This window comes from Cryptomeria japonica, chromosome 9 (genome assembly GCF_030272615.1).
Source record: "Cryptomeria japonica chromosome 9, Sugi_1.0, whole genome shotgun sequence".
Lineage (NCBI taxonomy): Eukaryota > Viridiplantae > Streptophyta > Pinopsida > Cupressales > Cupressaceae > Cryptomeria > Cryptomeria japonica.
In genome coordinates this window covers 642,569,770-642,581,424 of record NC_081413.1, presented here as the reverse complement: position 1 = coordinate 642,581,424, position 11,655 = coordinate 642,569,770, and the positions used below count along the sequence as shown (strand labels likewise).

Below are 11,655 nucleotides of genomic sequence, written 5' to 3'. Positions count from 1 at the left end.
ACATACCAAATTTAAATTTTCACCATGAACAACTTATTCCATTGTCAATTTTACCCACATGAATTTCTATGACCTCTTTAAATTATAAGTTGTTATTTTAAGTAACTTCTTTACATACCAAATTTAAATTTTCACCATGAACAACTTATTCCATTGTCAATTTTACCCACAACAATATTACATTTGTAGGTAATAGTCCATGGAATTCACAATTCACTAACTCATGTGAAATGTTAATGTGATGTATTTAATACTGTCATATAGTTTAGGCATATTCTTGTGATATTCTCTTTGCTTCTTTTCATTTTCAAAATCTAATCTTGGATAAGACATACCTACAAGATTTGAATCAAATATATAGGCATATTCTTGTGATATTCTCTTTGCTTCTTTTCATTTTCAAAATCTAATCTTGGATAAGACATACCTACAAGATTTGAATCAAATATATGTAACTTATAATATTTTTTAATAACACATCATAAAAATAAAATATATAGATAATTAAAAATTAAATTTTACATAATATTGACTAATAATTAAATATTACTTGCTAGAATATTAATCTATGACAATTATGAATAAATTAAATAATTCATAGATTTTTTATATAAACGAAATTCTTTAGTTAAATAAAAAAATTTAAAATAATCATTTTTTCTTAAATTATCAGTCATAACGTCATGAATTTATTATTTTAATGTTCGAATATTTTATATTTGATCAAATTTATTATGTTAATGCTTGAATATTTAATATTTATTAAAATCATAAATTTGATTATATTAAGATATCTTATCTATATATTTTATTTTTTTAATTAAACAAAATAAATATATCCATAATTATCATATTTTTTATGTTACGTGTTAAAATGAAAAATATAATATAGTAAATAATATGAATAAAGTAGAAAAATACATTTCTTAAATAAAAAAACTTTTGTATAAAAATAAAATAAAATAAAATTTTAATTATTATAATTAAAACATAAAATACATGAATAGTATAAATCCACATTTAAGAGGATATCAATTGTAAGTTATGTGGGATGTAAAGGGTATATTTATATCCCCTTTCTACCTTCTTTTTCTCCCACTGCTGATGTGGGTCAAAGTAAAATAGGCCGCCTACTCTTGCATCCAGCGAACAGACACGACGAGGGTATGATGGAAACGGTGAATAGAACCGTTCTAAACGGAAATTGCAAAAAGAAAAGGACAAGGGTATTATTCATCTACTATAGACTCTCATCTTGCTCTAATAAGATCTATTTAATTAAACTAGCAGTTGTACCTGGAAAAGGTCCAATTTGTACTGCCGATAACAATTAGATCTGTTGTTGTTATCTCTTGGTTCTTGTCTCTTCAGAGATCAAAAATTATAGTGGCTATGCTGTTATCTCTTGGTTCTTGTCTCTGCCGATAACAATTAGATCTGTTGTTGTTATCTCTTGGTTCTTGTCTCTTCAGAGATCAAAAATTATAGTGGCTATGCTGTTATCTCTTGGTTCTTGTCTCTTCGGAGATCAAAAAAATTATAGAGTATGAATATTCATAAAAGTGGCTAATAATTAAAACCTGATGATTAAATTTGTAGCTATGTCATCATGCAAACGAACTTTTATTTTATTCTGAGCACAAATGCCCAGAATCAGCCGTTAAACTGACTAAAATCAAGTTGGTAAGAATCTTATCTATTACAAATATGTATAATTGAAATATATAAAGATTCAAGAGCAATTTATAAACAACATAATTTGATAATTATACAAGGACAAGGACATAGATCATAAGACAATACAAATTTTTATGCTAAGCATGTTGTAATATTCTGAAAGGCAAATTTTGTCATTTATATCTACGATGACATAACAATCTCTAATTCTTTCCTCTAACATTTCAATTTCTCTTGTCAACATATCGATGTCCACATAAAGATTCAAGAACAATTTATCAGGTTGAGGTTGAGTCATTTTTTAGTTCTTTATTCACCATTAACTCCCACCATAACATCACATGAATTTAAGGCTCAAAACATTTCACACTTAATTCGTCTCACACTTAATTCGTCATGTATGTTGAGCCCAACTATCATCTCTGCAAATCAGTGGACTCTCTTATCCTTGCTGAAATCAATGATTGGTTCAGCAATGACTGGATAATTGGTGACCTGCCCAAATAATCTCTCCATTTTTTGTCACCCATCAAGAATGGTATTCAAGAATAACAAGCATCCCCTGTGTATAAGGCCTGATTTTCTCCTGAGTTGATTTATGAATGTGGGCACGAAGAGAAATGGAGACATTTTCAGATAGAAAACATCTGTCCTATAGTGAGAACGGTCCCGTGCCATCTCCTCCAAAAGCATTGTTTCTTCCCACACCTGCCACCACAAATTACGTAAACACATAGTTAATTCAAAGTGCTTTCAAAATTCATTGTCAATATGAATGTGATACTAACAAATAGCATACAAGTTATATCCTTTAAGTGAAGAACTCAAAAGACTTTAACTGGTCCCAAGGGCAAAAGAGAATTGATCAGCTGTCTATATCCCACATAAAGAATGGACCAACTATAATCAACATACAAATTTCTTAACAACTTCCACTCAATGTAATCATACAAGAAAGAATAGCTGGCCGAGGAGACGCCATATCTACAGCAACTCGCAGACTCTATTTTACATTGAGAAAAAAGATAGCACATCTCTTAACCATTCCATCTTAACGTCCTTAACATGTATTAGAAACATACATCAATTCAAGGTCATCTACATACGATTTGCCTTTGCAACCTAATGAAATATGACAAATCTTTGATAGCGAACCACATGACATACATCAATTCAAGGTCATCTACATACGATTTGCCTTTGCAACCTAATGAAATATGACAAATCTTTGATAGCGAACCACATCCCAATGGCTAGCACTCCAGATTGTGCTAAAAAACAATGAAAAAACCTTAATTAATTAGGGCTCCAGATTGTGCTAAAAAACAATGAAAAAACCTTAATTAATTAGGGATTTAAGGTATCATGAGAAGTTGGTTGTAGTTTTCCTGAAGAGAAGACTCAACGTCAGAATTAATGTTCTTGTAGTTTTCCTGAAGAGAAGACTCAACGTCAGAATTAACAACATTACAGAATAGCATCCAGATACATGATATTATGTATAACTGTGAAAATCGAAAATCTTTCAGAAGCCAAAGCTTTTTATAGCATATATATTCCACAAGGTAAATGTGTTGTCAACAACAGAAAACAATTTTTTTATAACAGAAAAATGCATTTAAATTCACCCATTGTAGAGAAGAAAAAGTTTGCAAATAATTGAACGATGAACGACACACACCGTACACTTATAAATCTCAGAAAGATTGTTTCGCTTCGCTATAATAAAATTTAGGGAAAATTAACACTATTTTGCTCAGTCTAATCTAAAAACAATAGCAATCAAAATAATAAACTGTGGAAATCCAATTTCATTAAAATAAATCACAATATTTCACCCATTGCAGAAAAGAAAAAGTTTGCAAATAATTGAGCATGATAATAAAAGCATACGAAAAAATAAATGGATAGCTGAAATGCTGGAAACCGAAAATAGGGGCATGACGACTCACACTGTACATTTATAAATCTCAGAAAGATTGTTTCGCTACGCTATAATAAAATTTAGGAGAAATTAACACTATTTTGTTTATCCAGCACAGTCTAATCTAAAAACAATAGCAATCAAAAATCATAAACTGTGGAAATCTAATTTCATTAAAAGTTGGGTGTAGTTTTTACCACTGATGAGAGAGGAACCGCTGATAGCATCAAGTTCAGGGCTGCTCTTCTGCTGCTGCTGCTCTGTGATCTCTAGATGGGTCGCCACCAATTTCCTCAAGTAATACTAATACATTGTTTGTGGGGTGTAACCAGGAGCGAGGGACATGGTACCTGATAAATAAATCAAAATTGCCTCAGAAACTATGAAATAGCTGTAAAACAAATGTTTTTAACTGGTTTTTGGTACCAAATGAATGGCAAGGTGCCAAGGCATCTTCTTAATTCATGTAAATCCTATTACCATTCTTGAGATGATTTCAGTATCTCAGAAATGACATAACAAAAAACAAAACAACATTCAAGTCCCATGAAGAAATAACGTCTTGCATTCAGTGAATCACAATATGGCCAGCAGACAATTATTAGTAATAGTCGTGATGTTTCATCAGATATACAAAGAGGACAAATAGAGCATTGATATTAAGGTATTTCAAAAGGCACAATAGGCAGGCATAAACAAAGGGAATGCACGATATTCAAAAACAGTTGTGTTGGTAAAACAATTAGTGATATTTCGATAAACAACAAGCGTATAGTGATGTTAACATAATGAATATAAATCAAACAATAAGTCTGACAAGCAACCAGCTAAAACATAAAAACAAGCAGTAAACAAAAGCCCAGATTGTTTGATAATTCCGAGCTCAAATGTATCAGAAAACCTATACCACTTTAAGGTGTCATCATGGATTAATAAATGGCAAGGAACAAGACAATGAGCAATTGTTTCCATGTCATGTTATAACGTATAAAAGAATTGACTGTTATCAATGAAAACAGAAGTTTGAGAAACATAAATAACAAAAGAACAGAGAAGAAGTCGCATTGCAAGATATGGCACTGATTGCTTCGAATAGAACATACCGTTGCCATTCTGGGAACTGTCGTTCCTTCAACTTCTTCCCAAAATTAACCATCTTGTCCTGTACAGTGCAAGATAAAATGCAAGAAAACAAAATATGGCACCATTAGCTCAACAATTAATTAAAAAAATATACAAAGGTCGATAAAACATTAAGACCATTAAAAAGTGAAGAAACCACAGATACAAGGGTAAATGAAGCCAGATAATACAACTTTATGTGCTCAAAACAAAGTGAAAACAAGAACCAAATTTAGAGAATAATTGTATATTGCAACATACAAAAATGAAGCAAATACCGGAATTATCTTCGAGAATCATCTCATAATAAATAGACAATCCCTCTATCTTTATGGAGAGTCTGGCTATTAGGCTATACTTAAGTATTCCTTTTGGTTCAGCTTCTTAGGTCTACTGGATAAACCCCAGCTATATGGGTTTGGGTACTGTTTAATTCTACAGTATACTTCTTAATTTTGTTACCAGGTTCAGAAGAACCCTCACTGAACACAAACCAGTCCAAACCAAGTACAGGATCTGGGCCAGGTTCATTCAAGGTCCTGCCCCAGGCCTGTGGATTAGGCCTGATTTCAGCCAAACTGTCATTTTTTTAAAAATAATAAAAATTAAAAACCCTAACAAACAGCTTTCCATAGTCTCATTCAAGCATGAGGGGCATGAAACTCCTGCACAGAAAATGAACCGTACAGCTAGTAGAAGTTGTATGGTGTGGCTTTTGATTCTAAGTTTCTAACTTATAATGTTAAAAAATATTAAAAACCCTAACAAACAGCTTTCCATAGTCTCAATCAAGAATGAGGGGCATGATACTGTTACACAGGAATTGCATAGTACAGCTAGTGGGAGTTGTACTGGCACCGCTTTTGGTTCTAAGTTTCCAACTTCTAATGTTTAAAAAAAAAAACCTAACAAACAACTTTTTATAGTCTCAATCAAGGATGAGGAGCATGAAACTGCTATACAGGATTTGCATTGTACAGCTCGTGGAAGTTAAAATAGAGGTGCTTTTGGTTCAAGTTTCTAACTTGTAATGTAACAGACACAACGTTGATGCTCTCAAAGTTGAACAGTATGACGATTTGTATTAATTTTCCATATGCAGCTACTAATATAAACCATTTTGACTTAAATTCAACATTTTGACAATTGGCATTGAACTATCAATTATCAGCTGTGTTATATATATATACATACAACGTTGATGCTCTCAAAGTTGAACAGTATGACGATTTGTATTAATTTTCCATATGCAGCTACTAATATAAACCATTTTGACTTAAATTCAACATTTTGACAATTGGCATTGAACTATCAATTATCAGCTGTGTTATATATATATATATATATATAAACACCAGCTGTAGCAAACCCGGGAGAAAAATGGGAGAACTGCTGAACCAGAACCCCAAACCCTAACCAGCGATGTAGCTTCATAATGAAAATCCACAATTTGGCTAATAAAAGAATGTCCTCTGTCCCAATCCGTCAATAACAGTTGCAGACACAGTAAAGCAATCAGAACATGTAATTAATATCAGACAAATTCAATACTAGTATATTTCAAAAACTGCAGTTAATAATAAGGAATAACACATCACAAATATCACTTCATTAAGTTCATTCTAAATGGAATAGCAACATAAGGAGACAAACTCAGAAATATAATGGATCTGATAAATATGTTATGATTAACACAAATGCAAGCTCCTCTTTTCCATAACATTGCAGAAATGGCTTACAGATTGGAAAGCATGATATGATTGTTAACTGTAATATGTACTCACACCAAAAATTGGTAATCCACAGATTCTAATTCACCCTTGTGGATAACTATCCAAGAAAATCAAAAATTGTTTCAAAAGATCTGTTGCTGACAACCTTTATGAAGTAGCCCCTTTGCTTGACGAAACTAAATAAATAAAGAGGACGTCAGGCATACTCTATAACAACTTATAATGAGCTTCATTGTTAAATGGAACTCTTTGTACTGTGTAGACAGACAAGCATAAGCTAAAGCTAGTCCAGGCATATGCTTTTCTACGATTCATCCTATGCATGAATAAAAATAATTATGATCTCTAGCCATTTCCTTAAGTAAGATAAGGCCCACAACATATTCCTCTCTCTTTATGATAGAAGTAAGTTTCTGCACAAAAGATGCTATTGAATGTTCACTTAGATCCAAAGCCATTGACTTACCCTTTTCTCATATCAATCTTTTAGAAGAACTTTTGATCCTTGTTATCCATAATGCTTACTGCTATAAGTAAGCTTCATGTGCGATCTTTCTGTCAGTCTGTGATCAATATTCAAATTTAAATGTTTGTGTTTCTACATCCCAGAAGATCTAGGGCAGTCGTGCATACCTATGGCATTGTACCATTTTATGAGCTATAAGGGCTCAATTGATACCCTTCTCTAAATTGTCTTTCTGTCAGTCTGTGATCAATATTCAAATTTAAATGTTTGTGTTTCTACATCCCAGAAGATCTAGGGCAGTCGTGCATACCTATGGCATTGTACCATTTTATGAGCTATAAGGGCTCAATTGATACCCTTCTCTAAATTGTCTCCTATTTGTATGGAAATTGGAAAGTTGTTCTACCTCATGTCCAATTTTGCTATAGGAAATTTGTTCTACCTCATGTCCAATTTTGCTATAGGAAATTGGAAAATTCTTCCATCTAAAGTGCATTTAATCTATGAAATTGGGAAAACAAAAAATCACAAACATAATCTCCTAAAATTTCCAGTTTACAGAACTTAGGGGAAACGAGAACATTGCAATTCACAATTTAGAGCAGGCATATATACTATATAACCATTCTGGATGTTGTAATTCTCAATTTAGGGAAGTAATAGACATCATTGTTAGCAGCATATACCAGTCTCTGAGCTTAAAGGACTTTATTTTTATTCTTCTAATTAACTTATTTATTTGTGAGAAAATTGCTTATTTTCTTCTCTTGCAGTTGTAGAGATGATTTCCGCAGTCCATAACATTATTGTGCATGCTTCTGGTAACAGCTGTGTAAGTTATTTCCTTGACATTTCAGATCAAACTGAATGATCCATCATCAGGAAGAAGAAGAAGAAAGCAAGACAGGATAACAGAAAGTATATCTAGATGCTTATAGATTTAATCCATAATTCGCTTGCTGGTTCTTTATTGTACAAAAATTCGAAGTAAAATTTAACAATGAATTGCTGAATTGCTTCTTTCATGAATCACAAAGAAGAAAAGATATGATAAACTAAAACAATTAGCCACCTTCAAAATTGTAAACACAGGTAATGCTTGCATTGAAATTTTGGAAGGCTCTATAGAAATGCTCAAACACTGGTAACGAGGACAGTATTAACGAAAATTTGAAATCAGACAACAATTGATTATATTCCCCCACTACCATCCAAAATCCTTAATGACACAAATCAAACATCTGGACGGTGCAATCTCCAATCCTTATCTGTAGCGATGGGAAGTCAAGAACATAGTATATCATGATCTATAAAACCTCCAGAAAATCAAGAACATAGTATATCATGATCTTCTGTGCATACTTAGCTTCAATTTGATTTTATTGTAACCTCACTCAAAACAAGGTTTAACCTTTTTTCTGACATAGATCATGCCACCATGGGGAAGCTTGTAATGGTAAATATTTGAAACCAAAAATATTAGAAGTTCTGAGTAACAAGATTTATTTTGATAATTTAAGGTAGTTTAATTCAGGGGATTATTTCAAAATTTTGCACTGGGAAAATTTCAAAGCTAATGGGAACAGAGTACCACAGATATTAAAGCAACTTGAGGACAAGACAAGACATTTGTCAGAGGCATACCTGATTGTTACTTTATGGGTTTTTTTACCCACCACTACTTTTTGGCACCGCGCTTTGCCTCGAATTCTCGAGCTTAATAAAAAACTTTTAAAGATCCTCCCGTGAGTCGAACTTTGATCTACCACAAAATACACTTTCATTCAACAGGTTCAAGTAATCCTATGACTATCCGATTCGTACCTCGCTACGCCTGTTCATCCACATTACAAAAGCAAAACGCATTCAGTCGATCATTCACTACATCGCGAAAAATTGTTTTACTGTTTCACATGAATGTACAACAATATTACGACGATTTAGGGCGTGAGATGTCATTAAGCCAACACGAAACTTGATTACAAACCAGAAAAGCAAAATCCAAGGAAAGCTGCCTCAAATAAAATATTTTTCCTGCTGTAAATGGCCGAAAATTTTGCTGTAACTCAAACGCATTCTCTTACTAAATTGGAGAATCTTCTAAGGCATTCGGCAAAATAAGGGTACCTACAAATTTGGTCAATGACTGAAAAAAAATAGGACTCCTAACGATGCGGAAAATAAGGATAAAATTAAATCGTGGGACTCGAACAATACACGTGGTTTGGTTAATACATTAGTTGTCGCAGATTGTAATACACTTAACGCCAGAGAAGACCTCTTATAAACAGAATGTAGAGTTCACTACAAGTTAGACAACAAGGTTTTCGTGGTAATGCAGAGCCAAGCCTAGAATTTAAGAGCAACCCCAAACCGGTCGACGGAATCTTGAGCACGGTTACACGCTTTGTGTACGCCAGTTTCATGTTCTGGATGAACTTATCACGGCCGCTAATTTTATCTTTTGATCTCTTCTATGCCTGAAAATGACTTTCAAGCTTTAAAAATGAAGCTCAGAATATCTCAACTTAAAAAACCAGCACAGCTCATAAAAATATGTTTATACTGCTGCGCATATAAATTTCTCTGTTTGAAACCTGCAGGAAAGAGATAAATGGCAGAATCTACAGCCAAATAACAAAACCATTTTCATCTCACCAATGTTCTTTATGCGAACTGCAAACATTACAAAGCTATTATCACTACTAAAATTTATTTCAATGTGACAGAGGCCGCCATTGTTTCTTTAAACGAACTGCAAACATTACAAAGCTATCACAACTAAATTTTAATATTTCAAGAAAAAACAAAGCAAAGAGAACTATTACAAACAAAATAAAAAAAATTACGCTTGTCATACAAAGCATCTCCAAAAAAAATTGATTACAGCACAAAATATTGAAAATCAAATCTTATGAAACCCCAAGAAACCATAAAATCTCAAATATGAAGCCTAACCGCAAGATTAAATGCCTTCGAAGTTTCAGCCATACGCAATCCTGCTACAAAAATAATCAGACAGCAAAAATATATTTATAGGCATGACAGAGCATTTTGCACACCAACGAACAACGAACCCTAACACTAAAAGGTTTATTTTAGCTCTGCGATTTACAAACGAAATGAACAATCATAAATTTTGTTCTGAAAGCACAAAAAAACGAATACCCTGTTTAGAAGTATTTACCGTCTCTTAACGAACAAATCGCAGTCTTCGTGAGCGTTCAATCTTACTACTTGATCTTCTTCTGCAAGCTCCTACCTTCTTTTGCCCTGCAATTGCAATTAACTGTCACTCAATAAATGATGGGGAGCCGAATCCAAATGATTAAGCAGTCGTTGCCAGCAATACGAGTCGGGATGAAGACGCATCCCGCATGCAGGAAGCCACACCAGTCTACACCACAGGCGGACTGTAAACCCCAAACACGCGTTGCATGAGCTGTCGCATAAAGCCTGTCGGGAAGAAAACGCCGGCAACGGGAAATCCGCGTTTTCGCGGCGTGAGACAATTCCGGTGGGGGTCAAACCCCACAAGGAATCGGCAAATATCGGCAAAATATATATATATTTTATAAGAAAAAGTGTTTAATTTGAAACACAAAATATAATTAAAAAATTATTTTAATTAATTCTTTTATATATTATACAAATATAAGATCAAAACATAAATGAATGGAGTTCCCAATCTATCTATTAATACCAATGAGAGCAAGAAAATTATATAAATATCTATATACACTTAAATATGCATATATGTGATTATTTGAATCAATTCATTGAACATATAGTAATAATAATGATGATATAGCTTTAGTAGATTTTTTTGTTTTGCTCAATTTAATAGAAATTTAATAATATAACAATATTTTAAATGAAATAATGAGCCAATATGAAATCTTTGACATATTTATCTATATTCAGAAACTAAATATAGACATGCTCTGAAAATCAATCGCTTTGTGCATACAAATGATTGTCTAACATGCTACTTATTGGTATACATATCTAAAATATTGAACTTGTGTTGCATCTACTGAAATAGGTGTTGAAAGTTGACTTGTATCTGGCCATAAGTGTATTGAGCAATATAATTTAAGTATGTACCACATCCAATTTTCTAATCTCATTTTCTTAAACATGTTCAATAAATTTTATTAACTTTTCAAATAAATAACATTACAATACATTTTTATAGCTACATATCAGGATGTACCATAAAATCAAATTCTAGCTACACTTGTATTTCAAAAATTAAGTTAGCATACATGCTGAAATTTGAGTAGTTGACAACCCAAATTTGATAGACAAAGCCATAGTAACCTCAATACATATCTTGATGAAAATGTCTACCTAAACTAGGGAATCCAAAAGAAAATGGACAGATTGCTAATGCAGTCAAGTTCTCAAGAGTTTGCAGAAGAAAATCAACATAAAACAATTTCTAAAATTGAATTTGAAGAAATTCAAATATCATGGAAAGCAAAATAGATACATAGGTGTTAGGAGACCTCCATGGGGTCGATATGTCATAGAAATTAGAGATCCTGAATCTAAGCGACGTTGATGGCTTGGCACATTTGATACAACTAAACAAGTAGCTAATGCTTATGGCATAGCTACTAGATCAATGAAAAAAATAAATTTTGATTATAGTTATTCATTGCCATGCAATATATTTAAACAAAATATTTTGTCATCTTCAAAATAGGAATCGATTTCCAAACTAGACA

The 11,655-nt window shown here is 32.5% G+C and overlaps 1 long non-coding RNA gene across 1 annotated transcript; it reads right to left on the bottom strand.

Moving 5' to 3' along the window:
- Window positions 1–1,871: 1,871 nt before the first annotated feature.
- LOC131066718 (uncharacterized) lies at window positions 1,872–10,443 on the bottom strand. Its single transcript, XR_009111709.2, has 5 exons — window positions 10,110–10,443; window positions 8,567–8,756; window positions 4,705–4,763; window positions 3,799–3,951; window positions 1,872–2,385 (listed from the first exon to the last, which is right to left on the bottom strand). It is a non-coding gene; the product is annotated as an uncharacterized LOC131066718 (long non-coding RNA).
- Window positions 10,444–11,655: the final 1,212 nt, after the last annotated feature.